Source organism: Ictidomys tridecemlineatus, chromosome 11 (assembly GCF_052094955.1).
Source record: "Ictidomys tridecemlineatus isolate mIctTri1 chromosome 11, mIctTri1.hap1, whole genome shotgun sequence".
NCBI classification, from domain to species: domain Eukaryota; kingdom Metazoa; phylum Chordata; class Mammalia; order Rodentia; family Sciuridae; genus Ictidomys; species Ictidomys tridecemlineatus.
The window spans coordinates 75,109,895-75,132,010 of record NC_135487.1 but is presented as its reverse complement, the minus strand read 5'-3'; the positions used below and the strand labels follow the sequence as shown (position 1 = coordinate 75,132,010).

At 40.8% G+C, this 22,116-nt stretch overlaps 1 protein-coding gene across 4 annotated transcripts in view; it reads left to right on the top strand.

Annotated features, from left to right (window-relative positions):
* The first annotated feature begins 2,341 nt into the window (after positions 1 to 2,341).
* Positions 2,342 to 22,116, top strand: part of Tgfbr3 (transforming growth factor beta receptor 3) — a 186,971-nt gene continuing 167,196 nt past the window's right edge. Inside the window, exons 1-2 of one of the 4 annotated variants that reach the window (XM_013359732.4) lie at positions 2,342 to 2,657; positions 4,270 to 4,328. The gene's annotated coding sequence lies outside the window, so the exon portion shown is untranslated. Of the gene's footprint in view, positions 2,658 to 2,677; positions 2,893 to 4,269; positions 4,329 to 22,116 lie in introns of those variants that run through there. The other 3 variants (XM_021728019.3, XM_013359733.4, XM_021728020.3) reach the window with 3 other exon arrangements.

Genomic DNA, 22,116 nt, shown 5'->3' with positions numbered 1-22,116 from the left:
TTATAACTCAAAAAGAGTCCCACATTTTAAGAACAATGAAAGAAAAGGATCCACCCCTTTAGTAATTAGCTAATGTTATGAATGGTGATACGAGCCTGTAGGTCCAACTACTCCAAAGGCCGAGGCAGGAGGATTGCCAGTTTGAGGATTGTGGGAACAACAAAGCCATACCCTGTCTAAAAAAAGGGAGGGGGGCGGAAGACAGGGGGAATTTTGAGGAGCTTTTCCAGATAAACAAAAATTTAAGTTTATTTTAAACTCTATGCTTCAGATACCTGGATTTCTGTCTGCTAATAATATTGGTTGTTCTGTCTGCTAATATTTTTTGTTTGTTTTTGTTTTTTGCAGTAAAAAACAAAAACCCTGGGGATTGAACCCCAGGGGTGCTCCACCACCGAGGTACATCCTCAGCCCCTTTTTAAAATTTTATTTTGAGACAGGGCTTCAGTGAGTTGCCCAGGCTGGCCTGGAACTTATGATCTTCTTTACCTCAGGCTTCCAAGTTGCTGGGATTACAGACATGCTCCACTGTGCTCAGCTAGGATTTCTACTAACAATATTATCAGTTTAATGATGGGCTGGGGGTGTGGTTCAGTGGTGGAGCTCATGCTTAGAATACCAGAGGTTCCAAGTTCAAACCTCAGCCTTTGAAAAGCAAATTAGTTTTGTACACACTAATAAATTTCTTGTGCTTTCCCATGTCATCTACTAAAACTACTCCTGAATTTTAAAAAAGCCATTTAATTTTGCCAATATGCAAACCTTTGGTGACAGGTAGTATAACCAGGTTATTGAAGGCTTGAGTTCCAAGGTAGGCAAAAGTGGGTTTGAATCCTGGTCCTCCCACTTAATAGCATATACTCTGGGTAAGTTATGACTTCCCTTTATAATAGGGTTTATAGTGCTGAGTCCATATGTATACAATATTTCGTATCCTGCCTGGTATAGAGTTATTTCTTCAAAAGCTGATCATGGAGAGTGTGAATGTGGTTCCACAAAGAGCAGTCACTTTATCAGTCTTTAAAGACACTCCTAAATTATCTAGGACTTGACTTCTCTCTCTCTCTCTCTCTCTCTCTCTCTCTCTCTCTCTCTCTCTCTCTCTCTCTGTGTTATTAGGGACTCAGCCAGTAGCAGTGGCACAGGCCTGTAATCCCAGTGACTCTGGAGGTTGACAGATGAGGACTGCAAGTTTAAAGCCAGACTCAGCAAAAGCGAAGTGCTAAGCAACTCAGTGAGAACCTGTCTCTAAATAAAATATAAAATAAAGCTGTGGCTGTGGCTCAGTGGTCGAGTGCCCTTGAGTTCAATACTCATTACCAACCAACCAACAAAAAAACCCCAAACAACAACAACAACAACAACAACAACAACAACAAAAGCAAACAAATCCAAACCAACCAAACAAACACAGGGCCTTGCTCATGCTTAGGTAAGTGCTCTACCCCTCAACTACTTAACTCAATGGCAGAGCCAGGATTGGAAGTCATGTTTCTGAAACGCCATTCAGTTCATGGTCATTTGTACAAGAGTGTCCTGTTATATTGTATACCTTTTAATACAAATACGGGGTGTAAACAGAGGATCAAAGCAGTGTTTTCATTACCCTTTCAACTCCTGCAGCTTGCAGTTCACATGCTGGACGTCGCACCGCCCACCTGTTGTTCACCATGCTGCCGACCTTAGGGTGACTCCAGAAATGCGGATCTCTTTCCATTATATGTAATTAATTGATTTAGCTAGCTGGGGAAAGGGCAGGGTAGTGCACCCTCAACTGTCAGCAAGGAAGAGAAAAGACTCTGCTAGCGTCCACAGTCAGAATGTACCTTGAGATTACAAGCAGGATTAGAGGTTGGGGAAAAAACAAATAGGGCAGAATTTATGTGTGCGGGGGTGCTGTGCTGGGGCGTGGGCAGAGGGTGTGATGAGTTTATCTGCGGTTTTAGAATTTTTATATCGAGACAGATGAGCCAAATAAAAACTCAGCTCCTCCAGAGCTGGAAAGTCTGCAGGATCTAGTTTGAGGGAGCGAGTCCTGTAGTTCGTAGCGCGTTGCCCGCTCTTCTTCCTACCCGCTGTCCCAACCTGGGCGCTCTGAGCCCGGCCGCACCCGGAGCTCCTTCTCTTCCTTGGCTTCTCCGCCCGAAGGGAGACGCAGGCTTAAGCTGCTCTTGGGGCTCATCCACCAGCCGGGGAGGCTAAGGGGAGGAGAGAGGAGGCGGGAGGCGGGAGGAGGAGTTTCTGGGCGGCCCAGAGCCCCCGGTGGGGACGCAGCGGAGAAGCGCCCTTCCCCCCGCGCGCTGATTGCTGTGGCGTCCTGCCCGACCCCGCCCGCGTGTGTGTGTGTGAGCGAGAGCGAATGCGCTGGGTCGGCCCGATGGGGGTAATCGAGGGTTTCGGGGACGCCAAGCGGCACTTTCCTCTTCTCAGAGAGTGAGGGAGGGAAGTCGGTGGCTCTCGTGCCGGCCACTTTCCCTGCGTGATTCTCGGAGCTCCCTGCAGGAGGTGAAAGTCCCCGGCGGGTCGGGATGGCGTAGTTGCGCCGCGGCGCAGCAGCTGCCGGAGCTCTCAGCCGCCGAGTGCTGGGCGGGGAAACTTTGCTCTGCTTTCCTCCAATTTGCCGCGGGTGGATCTCCTCTTGACACACCGCCTTGGAGGTACGTGCCGGCTGGTCCGCTCAGCTCTGCAGTGCCAGCCGGGACTCCCTGGCTGTGCAGCTTGCTGGTCACCCGCCGGGCCGCGGGCTCTGCAGGCTGCGCGTTGCGAGTCCCTGGAGCGCGGGCTGTTGGTGCTTGCTTAGCTGCTGGGGTCGCCTCGGACGGCAGAACCCCTGGACTTGGGAGGGCGGCCTTGGTCTGACGGTGTTTATACTCGGAGAAGCCAGGACCTGAGGTGCGTGGGAAGCAGCCGTCACCGGTGGCCAGCGTTCGGGGCGATGCGCAGTGCTGGGGAGGGATTCTCCAAGCCCGCTTTCACTCTTCCTTTTTGTGGTTCCTTCTGACCTCTGTGGGGTGCGCAGGCCACTTCCCTCCCTGCGCGTGACAGCGTCAGTGGGAAAGGTTTGTTGTGGGCTTGCACTCAATTGCTGTGGCAGAGGCCGCGTCTCCAGGACTCACGCACCCACGCGACCCGGCGCTCCTAGCCGGCCGCACCCCGGGGGTGCTCCTCGGGTTGTGCCGAGCGCTGCTGCTGCAGCCCCAGCGGAGTACTCACCCGCATTAACTTGGCCGCTCTTCGCGATTTATTTTGAAGGCTCACTTAAGTGTGTTAACTTGGTTCGGACAAACTTAGAAATCTTGGGCTATTGCTAGAAGAATCCGACTTGTTCTTATTAGGGCACTTTCCAGAATCACATAGTGTAGGGGAACCGGCATGTCAAGCATGCCCTACCTTGGCAGATAGAACCCTATGGATTTGGGGTCCATACAGAAAGCTAAGGCAGTAAAATCGTCCCTTTTCCTTAGCTGTGAAATGGGAATAACAGTACTGGTCCCCCAAATGTTGCTGTGAGGATTGAACGAGTTTTTTTGTGCAAGGTGCTAGAGTAGTGCCTGGCGCCAGGGAAGTGTTGCCAGGTGTTAGCAGTGTTTGTCCCAGAATTGGCGTGACACAGCGGTGAGGGTAGGGGGACTATAGGAGTGACAGATTGAGACGCGGAACCAGGCGTTTTCTGAGTTCCATCTTCACTAGATGAAGTGATAGGTTTGGGAGGATAGAAGTCGTCACAAAACAGGTCAAGATCTTGTCATCTTCCTGAAAGGGTATTTCATACTGCAGTTACTTCAGTGTGAATTCACCTGTATCTTTTCGGTAGTAATAACTGATGTTTATTGAGTCCTTCCTATGTACCAGAAATTTTGTGTTTGTACTGACCTGGTGGCACTTAAGCATCACATCAACTCTATGGTGAAAACACTATTAATAGTCCCACTTTACAGATAAGACTGTAGAGGGTAAGTTACTTGCCCAAGATCATGCCCAACTTTTCATTAGTTCTAACTCCTCAACTAGCTTAATCAGCTGGGCAGAGAGCAGTCAGATTTGTGTGTGGTGAATAGATGACCTTCACTCATCACCCAGCTTCCCTTCTGAGTTCAACACATCTTTTGAAACTTAGATAACATATCTGTGATTAATTTAGGTGAAAAAAATATATGTATGTATATATAAAATTTCAGTTCCTCTGAAACTGGTTCCAAATAATTATAAATAGAACTGACTTGTGTTAATATGGATCTTTATTCTTAATTTCTTTTATTAATTTTCCAGACATTGTTGATCACCGTTACTTGGCTTCCTTAGGAAACAGCTTGAGGCTGGCACAGGAGGTAGGGAAATAATTCTTACCCCCTTAAGGGCTATTAAAATGGAATTGATTTCATGCCATTGTGTCAGTTAAAGGATGTTGCTCTGTTTCTTGGTGTTCTCTGCTTTTGGCTTTACTTCTACATTGTTTGGTGTTTCAAAGCTTCAGCATATTTTTTGCCCTTTAGTTTGTCTTTGTCATTTGTCAGCGTTAATTTTTCCTGTTGTGATGGAATCTGACAGCTTTGCTTAACAACTGTTGATTCGGCTCATGTTTTTAAATATAAAATCACCAACTTAACTTTTGAACACAAGAACTTCAAAGGCAATCCCTGGGGAATTCATTGTTATTTTTAATATTAACCAATAGGGGGAGCACAAAATACTATTAATGTCTATAAATCATACAAACCAGTTTGGAAGGTGTTAAACATACATTTTAGAAGAGAAAAATGTTATGCCTTCTATCAAAATAACCAAGTTGCTTTTTGCATTTGCAATAAAGAACTGTATTTAATTTCAACCCATTAAAATAACAATGATTTTTGAGGACAGGGCCTGTATATTGGATGTGTCAAAAACCCGAGGGTGGCTGGATAGATATTAAATACACACATCCATGTTCTTCTTATTTTTTTTTCATTTTGTTTTCTTTAGGAGGTATGCATGTAAAATAATTTTGTGTAGTTTGAATAGTATTTTATGTTATTGAAAAAACTGGTAATCCAGGGAAATCCATCCCGAGTCCTCTTGTAACTCTCCTTATTTAACGTTCTCTCTCTATATACCCACCCTCTCTTTTGTACTGGTGATTGAACCTAGAGGGGCTTAACCACTGAGCCATATTCCAAGACATTTTTTATATTTTATTTAGAGACAGGGTCTCTCTGAGTTGCTTAGGGTCTCACTAAATTGCTGAGGCTGTCTTTGAACTCACCAACCTCCTTCTTCAGTCTCCCAAGCTGCTGGGATTACAGGCGTGCACCATCATCTTTGCATGGCTATTTAACTTCTTATATAAAACTGGTTGTAATGAATTGTTCTCAGACTAGTGCACTCACAGTTGTGTTATTATTATGTTTCATTAACATCTTTCAAGAGCAAGACAATAGAAGATTGTTCACCCTAAGTTACAACAATTCTATTACTGTGCATTCTTCAGAGGCATATATTTTAGTATAGGTTGAATACGCTTTACCTGAAATGCTTGGGACTGGAAGTGTTTTGGATTTCTTCAGATTTTGAAATATTTGCACATGTATGATGAGATGACCTGAGAAAATGATCCAAATCTAAACACAAAATTTGTTTCATATAGACTTTATAGCCAAAAGGTAATTTTATATAGCATTTTTAGTATTTTTTTTGACTTTGACTCATCACATAAGGTCAGACGAATAATTTTCCAAATGTGATGTCATAATAGTTCTGAAAAAATTTTGAATTTTGGAGCATATTTTATTTTTGATTAGGGATGTTCAATTTATCATATTCAATGTCAGCATAGGTATCTATGATGTATCTATGGGTGGCTATACCTATAAATACACGTGTAAACAATATTTAAGAGTTAACATGCTTGGAAGGTAGGTTTGATGGCACATGTCTGTAATCCCAGCAACTCAGGAAGCTGAGGCAGGGGGTTGCAAGCTTGATGCTACCCTGGCAACTTAGTGAGACACTGTTTTAAAAAAAAGCCAGGTGGGTGTAGGGGACTGGGGATGTAGTGCAGGGGTAAAGCATCCCTGGGTTCTATCCCCAGTATCCTCTCCCACCCCAAGTTAGTCAAACTGACAATTTAAGTTTTCTCTCTTTGCCGTTTTATAGGCCATTTTCCTTTCTTATTTCTTGTGTTTCACACAGTTTTGATTTAACTTTACTTCATAAAGTTAGGGTCATGTGGATCCTATTTTTAAGTGACTTTCAAATTTAGCCCCTTCTTTCAAAATTTCTACCATTGTACTTACTACAGGGTAGCATTTATTTGGGATCTCATTAGTCTTCCATGCGCCCATCTAGTTTACTTTCTCCACAAATGTTTATCAACCTCCTACTCACTAATCGGCTTATGGTTTCTGGTTTTAGAGTTCAGCAAATTAACTATACTTATTCATCTTAGCAGGGGGCTAAGATGCCTTAAGGATGCCTAGGGCTTTGTCACCCAAAACCTTTAAAGATTGACAAAATTGGTTTGCTGGAAGGAAGCTATTGTCCCATTCTTTTTAAGACTCCAAGGAATTAATCTTTCCTTTTTGTATGAAACTTGGTTGTAGCTTGTAAAAGTCAGGTGACTGCTTGCCTGAGAGCCCAGGGAACTAAAAAATGTCCTTTGCAGGTCATTACTGACTTCTTTTAGTATGTAAGGGATGACCAACTTCCTGGGATCATAAATCTGTGAAAGGTTCTGACTTTATATTTTAAGCATAGAAGACAGAATAATTAGAATTTACAGAATGGCTGGGTAAGTTGTAACATAGCTGTAATATTTTTCCTGGACGATTCTGCTCTGTAGTCACTTTGAATTACCAGTTATTGATAATTCATTATGATATGTATGTTTCTGTCTTTTCATTTCTAATGGATGAAAATTTATAATTATCAAGTTTATTAGTTAAAAGAGGACAGTCTTCTTTTTTGCTCTAATAATTATTTTAACAGTAGTAATATTGTCATTTTGGTCAGTTTAATGGTAGATTTTCCTTATATTTTCAAATGTTTTTAATTTTTTTAAATTTAAAAAAATGTTAGAAAATTTTGTAATGAGTTGGATAAGTGTTTTTAAGGCTCTTTAACTTAAAAAGCAATCTCGTATTGCCATTAGGAATGTGGGCAATTTGGAATGTATGAGTGAATCTAGGGTCATATGAAAAGCTAGCCTTTAACAAATAATAGTGAGCCTTTAATGGATTTAGTAAGGGCGTTTATGACATTGGAAGAAAATTAAATGTACTAAGATGAATGGCAGTAATTTCTGGGGTTCCACATCTTCAGAGTAACACTTGGAATGATAGCACTGTTACTTTGTAGCATTTCATAAAACACAAGCTGTTGCTAATTTGTTCAGTTTCTAGTCAAGATGAAATAAATTAACACCACTTGGAAAGGCTTTACAAAAAGGATCTGGATCCATTTCCTGGGCTCTGTTCATTTCTAGATTTCTTGTTTTCTATTTTTTTGAAATAGCACATTTGCTTGTTAACTGACATTGAGCTTTATTTTCTCTTCTTGCAAAGTCCTTTCTTAAGATTTAGCACAGATTTCCAACCATTCTCCCTCTCCATCTTAGGGACTAGTGATTGATCTCTTGCTCTCTCAGCCAAGATGAGTGCAATATTTTGTGTTTAAAACAACATTGATATAAATTCTGCCTGAGGCAACTCTTTTTTGGACCTTATTCAACATTTTTTATTCTTTAGCTTTCTAGGCTAGAGATGGAGACTTAATAGGTTGACAGTTACCTAAATATGATAGAGACCATATTTTAAATGGAAGGCCTGGAACAGGAGCTCCAGACATATCTGTCCATCCTGACATGTCTTTCAGATGATAATAACCATATAGGTAGGGATAAGTTAATATCTAGTATTGTTTGTGGTGATTCCTTTATGTTGAAATCTCCTAATCTGGAAAGAGCACTCTGAGTGATATGTTGAGTGGAACAAAGTTCATTTTCAAATTTAATGTTAAAGTGTTGCCAGGATAATAATTTAGAATTAAGTCTGAAATGTTAGCCCTATCTTTGCTTTAAGAAAAAGGATACCCCAGTACCCCAAATAAAAAAAAAATAAGATAATGCAGAAGCATGTGCTCTCCCTACCTCTTGAACACTGGACTCTGAGTGAGAAGGGCCTTTTGAGTTAGGAGCTGTGTCAGGAGGATGCAGCACTTGTTTTTCTGTCTTTCCAAGTACCTAATTTGCTTATCTTGTATATGCTGAAGGTCAGGTTTTGGTGTAAAATTGCAGATGGACCATTTGTAAAAACACATTTAAGTTGATTAGTTCCTGAAAAAAATGATCTTTAGAAAACAATCTTCACAGACACTAGTCCTTGAGCTTCCCTGTTGATCAGATTAACTTGGGAGACGGTCTGCAATTTCAGACAGGAAGGCCAACACTACCAATAGGCAGAGTGGAGGGCCCAACAGAACTTTGGATTTCTTTTTCACTATTTTATTAATGGAAACTTGATGAATACTTAATTCCATTTGGTGTGTGAAAAGAGTCCCTTTGGAGAGTATCATTCTATTAGCATTTTTAGTGATTTATGTATTTTGACAATATGATATTGGTCCTTGGAAGCAAAAATGCACTGGTGGCTATTTGCAAATTTCATTTCATAATTATCTAAGTGTATGATAATTTTTAGAGCAGAAAGTGGCTTTTTTTATCCCTTATCCTGGAAGGTTATTTGAGGTTATTAGATTCTAATTACAAAGCTCCATGTTCATGTGGTAGTATCCTAAGTTCTTTGGTATGATCCTCAATGTTGTTATGTTATCTCATTTTTATGCTTTTTTTTTTCTGTAAAAGAAAACCTGCTCAAACACAAAACTCCTTGAGTGTCTACGAAGTATAAATCTTTCATTTTGTTATATTAGACTTTGTGCAGTTGGCTGGCAAATTAAATGCAACTTGGAGGGAAAGCACCATTGACTCATTACAAACATTTTTCATCATTGCAGTGTAAGGTCTTCCCTATGTGTGTGGGAGAAGTTTCTGATCTTCTAAATGAACATGTTTATTATTGCTGGTCTCTCTTTTTGCCAAAGGCTTTTTGAACAAGTATTCCTATTAGTTTTATGAGTTTGTGACCTTCAAGAAATTGTTAACTTGTCATGTATTCAAAATATACTATATGAATCATGAAGAACGATTTGTTTTGTGAAGATACACCTGTCTTTTTGTTTTTAACCCATGACATTATTTACCACAGTTGCAGGACATGTTTTTGACAAGAGCCAAGGTAAGGATGACCAACTTCTTACATTTCACATTTTCCTATATTTATGCCTTTTTCAGTCCGTTGGCATCTTTATTTCATGGCTTGATATGTTCACTCTCTAAGATGCTCAAGACATTAAATTTATTATGGGCTAAGTGAAGAGGGTTTCTTTAGAACCAGTTCTACTAGATTATTGAAAATACCTCTAGAAAGTGTCCCATGTAGATACCATGTTGGGTGGGGCTTTTGGTAATGTCTGAATGGGAAATAGCTGAACTCAAAGCAGGATTTCACTTAGCTTAAATGGGTAGAGAGGTGAGGAGAGGGAGGGAGGTCTCTGATTTATTAGGAGAAAGTTCACTTTTGCATAATAATAAGGGATTTAAATGTTTTCTTTGGAATTAATATAGATTTCAAGTAGGTATATAGGTAAGAGCTTTGCAAAAGACATTTTTGCTAAAGTTGAGGTTCTATAACTGGCAATTCTTATAACCCCGAAGGATCTTATTCTCTAAAAGCCAGGAAAAATCAGTCTGTTTCCAATTATGTATCACAAAAAATAGTGAAGTTAAGCCAAGAAAAATGATCATTTGGGAGTTAGGTTGCTTTTTTTTGCAGAGGGTATAGGAGAAAGAATTGTAGATGCACATTTTAAAGAATCTGCTAGTTTTTCTGTTGAATTCAGATGTTTCTCAAGTGCTCTCTATTGGAAATTCAGAATAATTTTAGGATTAAAGGCTTGTTCCTCTTTTGGCTCTTTTTTTTTTCTCAGAGAGCACATCGAAGGGCAGTTAGGCAACTTCTGCTGACACTAACTGCTCTGGGCCCAGTGTTCTGGGTCCCAGCTTGGATTTTTGGTGAAGCCCTTTCCTGTCTGATTGATGCAATTTACGGATCCACAGATCCACAGTATCACACGTGGTCGTTGGTGCTATGGACTTTTGTTACACTTACCTTCCTTTCAACTGAAATGCAGTCCTTACTGCTCAGCAGTATTCTGCTAATGGAGAAAAGGCAAGGATGTGAGTGTGAGAAGAGATCTAATAGTTGGACAATATGTGGGTGGATATGTTGTCCTCGATACTTATTAGAAGCAACTAGCCTTTCTGAATGCCTGCTGCTAGTTTCAGGATTAGTGGTCCTGTGAGACCTGGGTGGGTAACTAGGAAACATCCTTTCCATCACCAGAAGATCATCCCCCAGAAGCAGCTCTTGGTTCCTGTTTCTCACACCTTACACCTCCACAGAGTGTTGAATAAGACTTTCCTGATGGTACAGAATCTCTGATAACAACTAGTCTTGCCAGAGCTGGTGGTGTGTTAGCTCTTGGTTCTTTTCTTCTCACCTTCCATTTACTTCTCAGCCTGCGGCAGGCAGGCTCCCACGCCCACCACACCATGACGAGCCAGAAAAGGTGCAAAGTGCAAAATTCCGAGCCTGCTTTCAGTCAGCATCTTCATTGTTCTTTCCCTCATGCATTTTTTTTTGCTTTACTCTCCTCTTTTCCCCACATTTGATTCTCTTGGTTTCCTCAACGTTACTTCTGGTTTTCCCTTGGATGTTCCTGATCTCTCTGCAGTCTTCCTTTTCCATGATGGATCCCCACATGTTGGCATTTGTATTAGTCCATTTTCTGTTGCTGTAACAAAAAAGCCAAGACTGGCTTACTTATCCAGAATAAGGTTTATTCAGTTTACAGTTCTAAAGGCTGGAAGTTCAAGATTGAGTAGACACATTTGGTGAGGTACTTCTTGCTGGTGGGGGACCTGTTGCAGAATTTCTAGGTAGGTGCAGGGGTAGACAGAGCATTCTAGCTCTGGTCTCTCTTCCTCCCCTTATAAAGCCACAGTCCCATTGGATTAGGGCCCCATCCTTATGGTCCTGTTTAACCTTAATTACCTTCCACCCCCCGCATCCAAATACCATGGTTGGATCAAGTTCCTATCCTCTTAGTACCTCAATATGGATATTAGAATTCAACATGAGTTTTGGTGGAGACAAATCATTAGTGGCATTTCCCCTTTCTTTTCTTTTCATTTCTCAATCTACCTTTAGTTGCTCATTTCCGTGCTTCATTGGCCATGTCTATGTCAGGAACTTCCAGTTTCTTCATTTCATACCTATATTTTCAGCAGCCTGTTATTCTGCAGTGACACCTGGTTATTCTGTAGGTCTTTCCATTAAAACTAATCCCCAAACCCAAATACTACTCTGTGGTCCACAGTCTCAGATTGGGGACTTCCTTAATGATTTTCAGTTATGCTGTTATATATCAGTATAACAAAAGATAAGGAGAAAAGGTTTATTTTAGATCACAATTTTAGAGATTTGACTCCATGATCTATTGACCCTGTTGTGTTGGGCCTGTATTGAAGTAGCACATCATGGTGGGACTGTGTGGCAGAGAAAAACCACTTACCTCATGTCTGGGAAGCAAAAAAGAGGAAGAGAATAGGATCCCATAATCCCCTTCCAAAGACCTGAAGACCTCCCACTAGACCCTACCTCTTAAGGATTCTACTCTCTCCCAATATTGCCACCATCGGGACTGTTCCTTTAGTATATAGGCCTTTGGGGAGACATTCAAGATCCAAACCGTAACAGAGTGTTACCATCTTTGTATCCTGAGTGTCTAGTATGGGCCTGATGTATGATATGTGTTGTCAAATTAAATTCTTCGACTCAGTGTCACTGCAGTTAAAGCTTTGAGGAAAAGTCAGGATTATAGTTGATATAAATATAATCATAGACAAGACGAAGGCAATCAAATCAGAATCAGAATTTGAGATTAGAGCAGGGCTTAGAATACTCTTCTTTAAGGCCCTTTAAAGATGAGAACAACCATAGAGGATAGGTGGTCTTTCCAAGATCACACAGTGAGTGAGCAGTTTTCTCCCTAACCCCTTTGTAATCTAGTTTCCACCCAATAGCCAGAGTGACTCTGGTAAAAACCTAAGCCAGATCCCATCATGCCTAGCTTATAACTCTCAACTGCTCCTGTCTTTTTCACACTAAAAGCCAGAATCCCTACAGTGATCTGTGAAGTCCTGTGTGGTAGCTGACCATTCCCAGGTCTCTTGCTGCTGCTTGCTCACTCTGTACTAGCTGCACTACTTTCTGTTTCCCGAGTTTCCTTGCACACTTTGTGTCAGGGCCTTCACGTGTACTGTTTTTTCTCACTTTGAATGTTTTCTTCCTAAATATCTATAGAGTTCACTTCTTTTAGGTCCTGGCTCACAACAAGGAAACAAACGCAAGACTCACACGCGTGTCTGTGCTTTATATGTTTTCTTAGCACTTATTTCTACCTAACACGCAGTTCTGTATCTTGTGTGTAATCTGTCTCCCTGTCTAGAATGGAAGTTACATGAAGGCAAGGATTTTTATGTTTGTTCCTTGTCCAGTTCCCATGTCAAGAACAGTCCTGGTGTAGAGAAGGCACTTCCTTAAATATTTGTGGAATGAATAAATTAGGGAGAAAAAGTAAGATTTTATAGATTCATTATACTCCAGTTAAACATATGCTCGGGGCATTCAAAAGGGAACACATCAGGCCTGTCAGGAAGAAGGAGGATCTGATTTTTTAAAGCCTCATTGAAGACTTGTTGGAGTAGAACATGGATCTCTTTTTAATTGTCTGACTTGAAGGAGCGACCCTGGCCTCTCTCCAGCCTTACAAGTGGTTTGGGAAGATTCCCATTTTACCTCTAACAGGCATGGGCTTGCTGTGGTTTCTCGCTGCCTGTGGTTTGCCCTCTAACCCATCCAGATACAAAGATGAAAAATTAACAGAGCAGTAAGGAACAGAGCTGGAGGAGAGGGTACTGGGCAGAGGGGAAGAATTTCCCCTGTGGGGCCCTGATATCTTCCTTTAGCTCTGATCCCATGCCCTTGGTGGCTTCTGGTATCTTCTAGAGGTGGTTCTGTGCTCCAAGGAACAGTCTTGAGACTGCCAGGCCAGATGCTTTTTTTTGAGTTTTGCTTTTTCTGTTCTGTTTTCTTTGAAAACAAATGTTTGTTTTAGGCAAAAAGAACATTGGAGAAAGGATGTAAAAAAAAAAAAATTAACACCTTAATTTTGAAGTGCAGTTTGAACCCTTCTGAAGACTTAGGATTGTAGTTGAAGTTGCTGCTTGCTTCTGTCAAGTGATGCCAGCGAGGAGTGAAGATGGGTGGGACCAGTCCTCTGAAACCAATAACTTACACCTAAGGGGCGAGAAATTCTGTCCTGAAGAGGTGTTGGATTCTGGAGGGGAGGGGGTGTGGAGTGAAGAGCATAATTTATATTAGTGTGATAGTAAGGCTAGAGTAATGTGCCTCTCCTTCTTAGTGAGATAACATCAGTATGGTTCCATACAGGACTCTTCTCCTCAGGACAGGAAGCCCAGCCAAGGAAGTCTAAGGCTTAGGAGGAAGTTGTTGGCCAGGGACAGAGCCAAGCAGTGTAATTTAATCCTGGGATTCAAAACCACCAATTGAAAATGAATTGTTCTGAATGGAGCTGAGTTATCGATGACTAGTTCGCAATAATCATAGCTATCATTTCCTGAATCCTAACAACATACTGGGTAGTAAGTGCTTTAAATGGTATTAATTTACTTAATCTTCCTAACAACTCTGTGAGGGAGACAGACACATTATGCCTGCTTTACAGATCAGGCTTGGAGGTTTAAGTAAGTTGCCCATAATTACATTGTTTGGAAGAAGTAGAGCAGAGATTTGAACCCTGGTGGGCTGTAGGGGCTGCACGCTTCAACAGCACTATAGGACGCACCAAGGACCTTTGCCATTGCTATTTCCACTTCCTGGGATGCATTTCCTCAGACGTTATCACAGCTTTGCTCTCACCTCTGTGCTTACATGCCACCGCATCTGGGAGGCCACCCCTGGCCTCCTGCTAAAATAGCATCCCTCCTCTCATTACTGTCTCTCTTTACCCTGCTTTATTTTTCTTTCTAGGTCTTACCACAGTTTGTCACATATATTTGTTGTCTGTCTGCCCCCATCAGAAGGTAAAACTCTTTGAAAACAGATGTGTTTAGTTCATTGCTTTGTGTCCAGCTCCTTAAACAAGGCCCAACATGAGGTAGATGCTTGAAGTTCCATCCCTTATCTGTTGGCTTATCATTTGCTCATAAATGCTTGTCGAACGACTGAATGAATGAAGTAAATATAATTGCTGGTCAAGCTTTTGCAAGCCTGATTTTAAAGCAAAATAATTTGTCTCTGTGTCAGATCTCATCAGACTGCCTATTACCAGAGTGACTGCCTATTTGGAGCCTGGTTGGTATCCACAGTGGTTTCTTGATTAGGCACTGACCCTGCCTTTTTTCTTTTTTGGAAGCCAGCGGTTTCTGGAGGAATCCCAATTTGTAGTGGGTAAGAGGATGGGCTATGTAATTAGACCTGGACTCAAATCTTGGTGCGAGGACTTAATGGTTGGTGATCTCAGGCTTTCTTAGCCTCTTGAAGCCTTACTTTTTTCATTCTCAAATGGAATACCTGGGTGTGGGTGACACATGCTTATAACCCCAGCAACTAGGGAGGCTGAGGCAGGAGGATTGCAAGTTTGAGGCCAGCTGCAACAACTTAGTGAGGCTCTAAGCAACTTAGTGAGACCCTGTCTCTAAATAAAAATAAAATGAAAAAGAAAGGGCTGGGAATGTGGCTCAGTGGTTAAGTGCCCCTGGGTTTAATCCCTGGCACCAAAAATAAAAATTAAAAAAATTAAATGGAGGCAAGAGCAAACAGGGTGCTTGAGAGAATGGAATGATATCCTAGGTGCTCAGTAGTCACAGATATTCTGTGGGGTCAGAGAAGAAAGCAGGGTGTGAGCCTCTAATAAGAAGGGGAATGAGGAACAAATACTTGAATAAGCACAGAATAATTACAGAGGGGAAGAATTTCCTTGTGGCCCTGATATCTTCCTTTAGCCAAAGCCTTGGCTTTTCCACTAACTAGCTGTGCATCAGTGGGCCAGTCCTCATGGAGTCTTTCTGATCCTTGGTTTGCTAATCTATCGAGTTAAAGGGTTGGAGTGGATTTTATTTATCTGTAACATACTGAGTTGACTCTGAGTAGAAGTTAACACGGCACAAATTATACACAAAATGTTGAGGAGGCAGTGTTCAGGGTGAGATGGGATTAATTAGAAGTGGCTTTGGAATGAGAAGACGGGAATGAGTAGGGTTCCTGGACTTTGAAGAAGAGCATAGAAATGGTAGGTTTGGATAAAATGAGCAGATCTGGACAAAATTCAAGTTTTGTGTTTGATTTATAATTTTCATTGTTGGGAATATGCCACATTTAAATATTCTTTTGGTTCAAATAAGTTATAGATTAAACACACTAATGCAGTATTGGTATATTATTTACTTGTATGTTATCAAGTTGAATGTGATTCTTGAATAATAGTTTCTAACTTAAAGTTATTGCTGCTAGACATTATATGATCATGCATTTCAAAGTTTATTTATTTATTTATTGGGTATGTGTGTGTGTGTGTGTGTGTGTGTGTGTGTGTGTGTGTGATGGTGCTGGGGATTGAATCCACAGCCTCACATGTATCAGGCAAGTTCTCTACCACTGAGCCACAGCCCCAACCTCTCCACAGATATTTTTTAAGTCCTGTTTTCTAGAGAGGATTCAGGATTGGTCATGAGTCCATATAATGACAATTATATGTAAGATGTAAAAATTGTTTAATCTTTTAATAATAGAGATGAAGCTAGTAAGTCCTAGAATGTCTGAATTCATAAAATACATTGATGGCAGAACTCCTGCCCACTATTGCTTTGAGGGTGCTTTAAGGTTCAACCATTATCTGTTGATTTATCTTTTGCTATCAAGACATGTTGTAACAATTTATCATTCATCCATAATACTTTTATTGTAATGTATGCATGATATTTTATTATTTATTTTTGTGGTGCTGGAATGTAACCCAGGTTCTTGCATATGCTAGGGATGTGCTCTACCACTGAGATCTACCTGAAGCTTTTTGTCAATGTCCAGTGCTTGCTAGGGCCTGGGGGATCATGACTGTAGTCTTGGGAATGTTAAGTGTGCTGAGTTTTGCTGGAATAATTGCAGCTTCATGATATAAATCCTCTTGATGACAGCTTGTTCCTCATTCTAAGTAGTTTGGTTGGTTTGGTGGAAGTGCTAGGCTGAGTTCCACCGCCCCCTGGCTAAACCTCTACTGCTAATATGGGAACCATAAAGTAGAATGGAGGAAGGATACGTAGCCAGGTCTCTATAACTTATACCAGAAATATTGAGACCGTGCCTTCCCCATCATTTGGAAGCAGTTTTGCAATATCATGACTATCATTAGGACTTAGATCTTATATTGAATTTGGAATCATTATTTTTTTGGTGATGGGGAGAATTTTTGAAATTCTAGATAATAAAGTCTCATCTCAAAATGAATATGAAGCTTTCTGTAAACTACAATTTGTATGATCTCACTACTGGTAATTGACTTATTATTATTTTTGGAAGTTTTGGGGCTGTTTTTTAACATTAAAACAACAGTGACTGTTATTGGTTTAAAATGGATAGTGGGACTGGGGGCTGGGGTAGCTCAGTGGTAGAAAGCTTTCCTGGCAAGCTTGAGGACCTGTGTTCAATCCTCAACTCCAAGCAGGGGTAGGGGGCGGTGTGCAAAAAAGACTGTGGGACAGAATATAAGTAATATTTTTAAGTACCATGTCCACATTCTATCTCATATATTATACTCAAAGTGTTGTTATCATGTTACAGGAGAGTGAGAGGTAGAGACTGGTATGCCAGGTTTTGAACTCCCAAATATAGTTCTGTATTAATTCTAGCTTAAAAGGACACACCCTCAGAAATGTTAAGTAACAGAAATCTTTGGATGCAAAAATTATAAATGTGAAAAGGTGTTTTTTTTTTTTAGAGTATTGCAAGGTGGTGAAAAATCCACTTGTGAATTTGAATAAAATGTGGTCTTTCACCAACTTGTGAAATGTATCTATGCCTTCCTTCCCCTGTGTTGATATATTTTACTTGCGAATGAGGTCTGTTGTGCCTGGGCCTTTTAGAATCCACTTGGGTTGCTGGAAGAATTCTAGGACAGCGGGTGGTGAGGCTGGACTGTGCCCTGGAGGGGCAGTCTACCTTTTCTTTGAAGGTGGCCAGTGCAAGCAGGAGAGAGTGAGCCCAGCGGCTCTGCTTCCCTCCTACCCTCTGTGGCTCCTGCCTCCCTCTGCCTCCCTCCCCACAAGTCTTCACATGAAATTCCTGCCCACTAGTACAGCAGTTTAGGAGTAATCTTCCTCTTTTCACTTCCTCCTGCTGACAGCCACAGCACGCTGGGACTTTCATTACTCCTAGGCCTCAGGATAATAAATGTCTTTGGTTAAGACAGCCTGTTAATGATAAGTAATGATAGTTTTTCTGCTGTGTATGCACTGTCTCATTTGATTCTTATAGCAACCTTGTGACCTCGTTAAGTTTAGTTTATTACCCCTTCCAAAGGAACAAACTCAGTTTCCATTCTGATTTCAACCACCATTCTTTCTTGTCTGACCTGCTGTAAGAATTTCCATACAGCATCTGAGCAAGGTGATATATGCCTTTCATCCCAGTAACTCAGGAGGCCACAGCAGGAGGATCACAAGTTTGAGGCCAGCCTGGGCAATTTAGTGGGACTCTGTCTCAAAAAATAATAAGGGCTGGGGATGTGGCTCAGGTTCAATCCCCAGTACCAGAAAAATAAAAAGTGGTGGTGCACACCTGTAATCCCAGCTACTCAAGAGGCAGAGGCGGGAGTATCAAAAGTTTGAGGCAGCCTTGGCAATTTAGTGAGGCCTTATGTCAAATAAATAAATAGGGATGTTGCTCAGTGTCAGAGTGCTTGCCTAGCTAGTGTGAGATTCTGGCTTCAATCCCCAGGGCCAGAAAACAACATCAACTCCGATCTGATCATCCCCTTTGAATCTCTTCTTATCTTCCCTCTGAATCTCTTCTCTTCCTGTGGGCTTGCTGCAGAATCAGGACCTGTAAAACCTCTTCTCCCTGAAGGGTCTTGCCTCGCTTGACCTTTTAAACCTCTGTTTACCCTTAGGATGTGGATACTCTTCCTCTAGCACATATAGAATTGTGCAGTTACATATTTGTGATTATTTGTCTTTTTTTCCACCAGACTGAAAGCCCATTAAGGAAAGAACATGTCTCTTTGCTTGGCCATTATATCCCCGTTACCTGGCACAGCATAAGCAATAAATAAAGACGTATTGTTAGAAGCAATGACGCTCAGAAAAGTAAATGGCTTGCCTAAAGTAATGAATGATATTACTTTTGCCAGAATGTAAGCGCCAGGAGGGCAGGAGCGTGGGCTCCTTTTTTCATTGCTAAACCCTTGGCATCTTGAACAGTGTCTGGCACATAGTAGTGATAAATATTTGTTGAATACCGATTGTGCTTAGATATGATTCCAAAGATTTCTCAACCAAATCCAGGATTTTTTCCTTCTCTGTGCCAAATCTGTCTACAATGGGGATTGGAAACTGTCCAGTTCCCTTGTGTGATAGAGAAACCTGAGAGTCACTGCTGTGACAGTTAGGTGGCTTTGCTTTCTGTGTACAGGTCTTAAAGGGCATTCAAATGTCATCAAACAACAATATCTATTCTAACATCCTGTACACCCCTTTTTATAGGCTGCCAAGCTAGATATTGATGCCATTCATGCTGCCTCTTTCTGAATCCCCTAAATAGCAGGTTGAATAGCCATCAGAACAGTTTCTCTACGAGCTTTTCTTAAAATCACGTGCAGACTTAACTGTGTGTTTCTTAAAAAAAGAAAACATTTTTCCCCCCCAATTAAATGGTGGATTGTAAACATTGTAAAGATCTTTCTGAAACCATTCCATGTTCAGGCTACCAGTAGTTCATATTTTTCTTACTATTTGAATTTAAGCAATGGTAATTTTTAAAATTCTACTAACTATGTCTGTGTCCTTGAGATTTTCAAATTTGTTCAATCTCTGATTTCTCCTGCTGATTTCAGGTAAAACAGTGTTAGTGTTAGAATGTGACAGTCACAGGTTCATGCTTCATCTTGACCTTTGCATTTTTAAAGAGCTTTGAGTTCAGCAGTACCAAAGATGGTTTATTATTATAACTGCCACCATGGTCTTGCAGTTGAGTCACAGTTGTGATCAGTAATCATTTGCGCAGAGTGCATATCAGTATCTGATAGTAGCCATGGCAGACTTCCCCCTCTTTTGGAAAAAACGTTGTTTTGTTTTCAGAGATTGAATGTTGAGAGGACAACATGGTTTCCAGTTTGTGACGCCAGAGCTGAAGTTGGGAGGTAGAGCGGTAGTCATGGACAGAGACCGAGCCTTGCCTCTGTCCTATTATTTTGGGCAAGTGTAAGTCTTGGAATTTGGGGCTCATCTTCATCAGTGAAATCCTATGGATCTCTTTCAGTTTGAAAAGCCATTCATACATCTTTAGCATGTTAAATTTTTTAACTGCGTAATTGATCAGTTACAAATTAATTATGATGGAGTGTTGACTGAATAATCTCATATAGGTAAATATGTTAGCCATCAAAAGGATAGTTAGTATTTTTCTTTTTTTACTGATCATTAGCCTACTGCTAGACACCCATTTTTCCAGTTTTTTTCTCTAAGGTAGACCAAGATTTGCTCTAAAACTAAACAACAACAACAGTAAAAACTCAGCCAGGCAATATTGTTCCCGACCAATTCCTTTTGAAAATTGGTTTAAACCCAGGATGATGTTAAGGTTAGGGTTTTCCATCTAATCCCAGTCTTCACTTGAGTGCTTTGTTGGATCACCAGGGAATGTGGGACAGCATGCTCAGTTTAATAGCCTCAGAAATGAACAAAGACAAACTCTTGAAATTAGCAAAATTAGTAGCACGTTCTTTTTTAATTCATGAAGTTCTTTTTCAGAATTTTATTCTCTTAGTTTATGAATACTCCATGTTCTCATACCCCTTGAATGGAACACATTGCTTTGAAATGTGGACAAAGTGATTATTCTACCCCCAGTCGTTCTTTCAGGATCTCAGAGGACCTATCTATTTTTTTGAAAGGCAGCATGGAGTTCATAAAGTCCAAAGAGATTCAGTGAAGTCAAAAAACCAGGGCCTGAAGTCTTTGGTCTTTGTGAAGTTAATGTGACAGAACCTCACAGAAAAGAGGAGCTCATGTTCCCTGGGTTTATTGCAAAGCCACCACTTATTGGAGGCCCAGAGTCACCCACATTCTTCTAACTAGGGGAACAGATCCCTGGTTTGTGGGTCGAGGTACTGGTGTGTGCAGGTGTTGGCCCACACTGAAGTTGGGCTGAATGGGAACTTCATGCTTCCTTTTCCATTCTCCTCTGCCTTAGGATCCTGTCTTTGAAGATTAGACCGAAAACCCCCTGCAGTTTATTTTCTTTTTGAACAAGTTACATTATGAAGGGACTTTTATGCTAAAAGAAGGAAAGCTCTCTCTTTGTTAGAAACAGCAGTGTGTAGTTTCAACTTGTCTGGGACTTCCTCGGAGATGTTTTAGGATCCGGTGTAAACTTGCTGTGGTTTGCCTTTGGGCATCAAATTGTTTAGCTTGGCTTTATTATATCTGTAATTGCTGCATTTTAATAATTGCCCAATATTCTTGTCAGCAATTTGCAGTCTATATTTTTAATAGAACCATTTGCCTTTCTTTCCACAGATTTGTGCAAAACTGGTTTAAGCCCCTGGATTAATGGGCTTCAGCCCCACAGACCCTCTGTGGCTGTGGGCAGGGGTGACACATGCTCATTAAATATTCCCTCTAGACTTGTGCTGCTTATGGTTTATGTGCCCCATAAAAGTCCTCTGGGAAGCCATCTTCTTCTGGGATCTCCTTGGAGGGTTTTGCTTTATAAAAATGGCCCTTAGCATTTTCTGAAATAGCATATTCTTTCAGAGAGTTTTCTCCTTATCAATCCACTCAGGAAATCTGATTTCTTGAAGGGAAAGTATAGATTTCCCTATTGTTGTCAAATTGTTAACAGAAGATTTCCTTTTTTGTCTGAGGTGGAAATACAGTGACAGAAATGTTGGGTTTCAAGGGTCTATTTTATGGCTTCCAAATGAGCCGTATAGTTTAGTTGGCATTGAGACAAGACCATTGTGTCATCAATGACTTGTACCTGAACTTCACTGGCAACTTTATTCTCTCAGTGATACGGCTCTTTACTTATCTCCTCTTTTGGTCTGTTGCATTTATTTTTCAGGAAACAAATGATTGATTGAACTGGTTTGTCAGCAGCTAAGACTTACATAAATGACCGTACCATGATCTTTCCATTTTATCAGTTTAACTGCCTTAAAGAGAATAAACTACCTAATGAGAATATTAGCTAATATTTACTGATTGTGTATTTTTTTTATGTGTTAGGCACTTTTCAAAGCATCATTTGTACTTACTGAATCCTCACTTACCATATCCTACCACATGATAGGTTCATTCATGTAAAGTAATCTGCCTGACATCACTCATCACTCATTGGTTGGTGGCAGGGTGGATTCACAGCTGGGCAGATTTTTAACTGCCACCGTAACCCATATTTTTATTCATACTAGGCTTTTCTTTTTCTATACTAGGCTTTTAATTTCCACCATATACCAAGATTGAACCATATATAATAACTTATTTTTAAGACATATCTAAAAAATTCTTTTTGAAGTTACGATTTTTTGTTACTGTTTCCAGATAGGTAATATTCACATATTTTATCATTACAAAACCCAGAAACTGCTTCCTCTTATCTGTGTCCCCTAACACCCAATTTTCCTTTTTCACACAGGCATTTAGTGTTACAACCGTGAAGACCCATT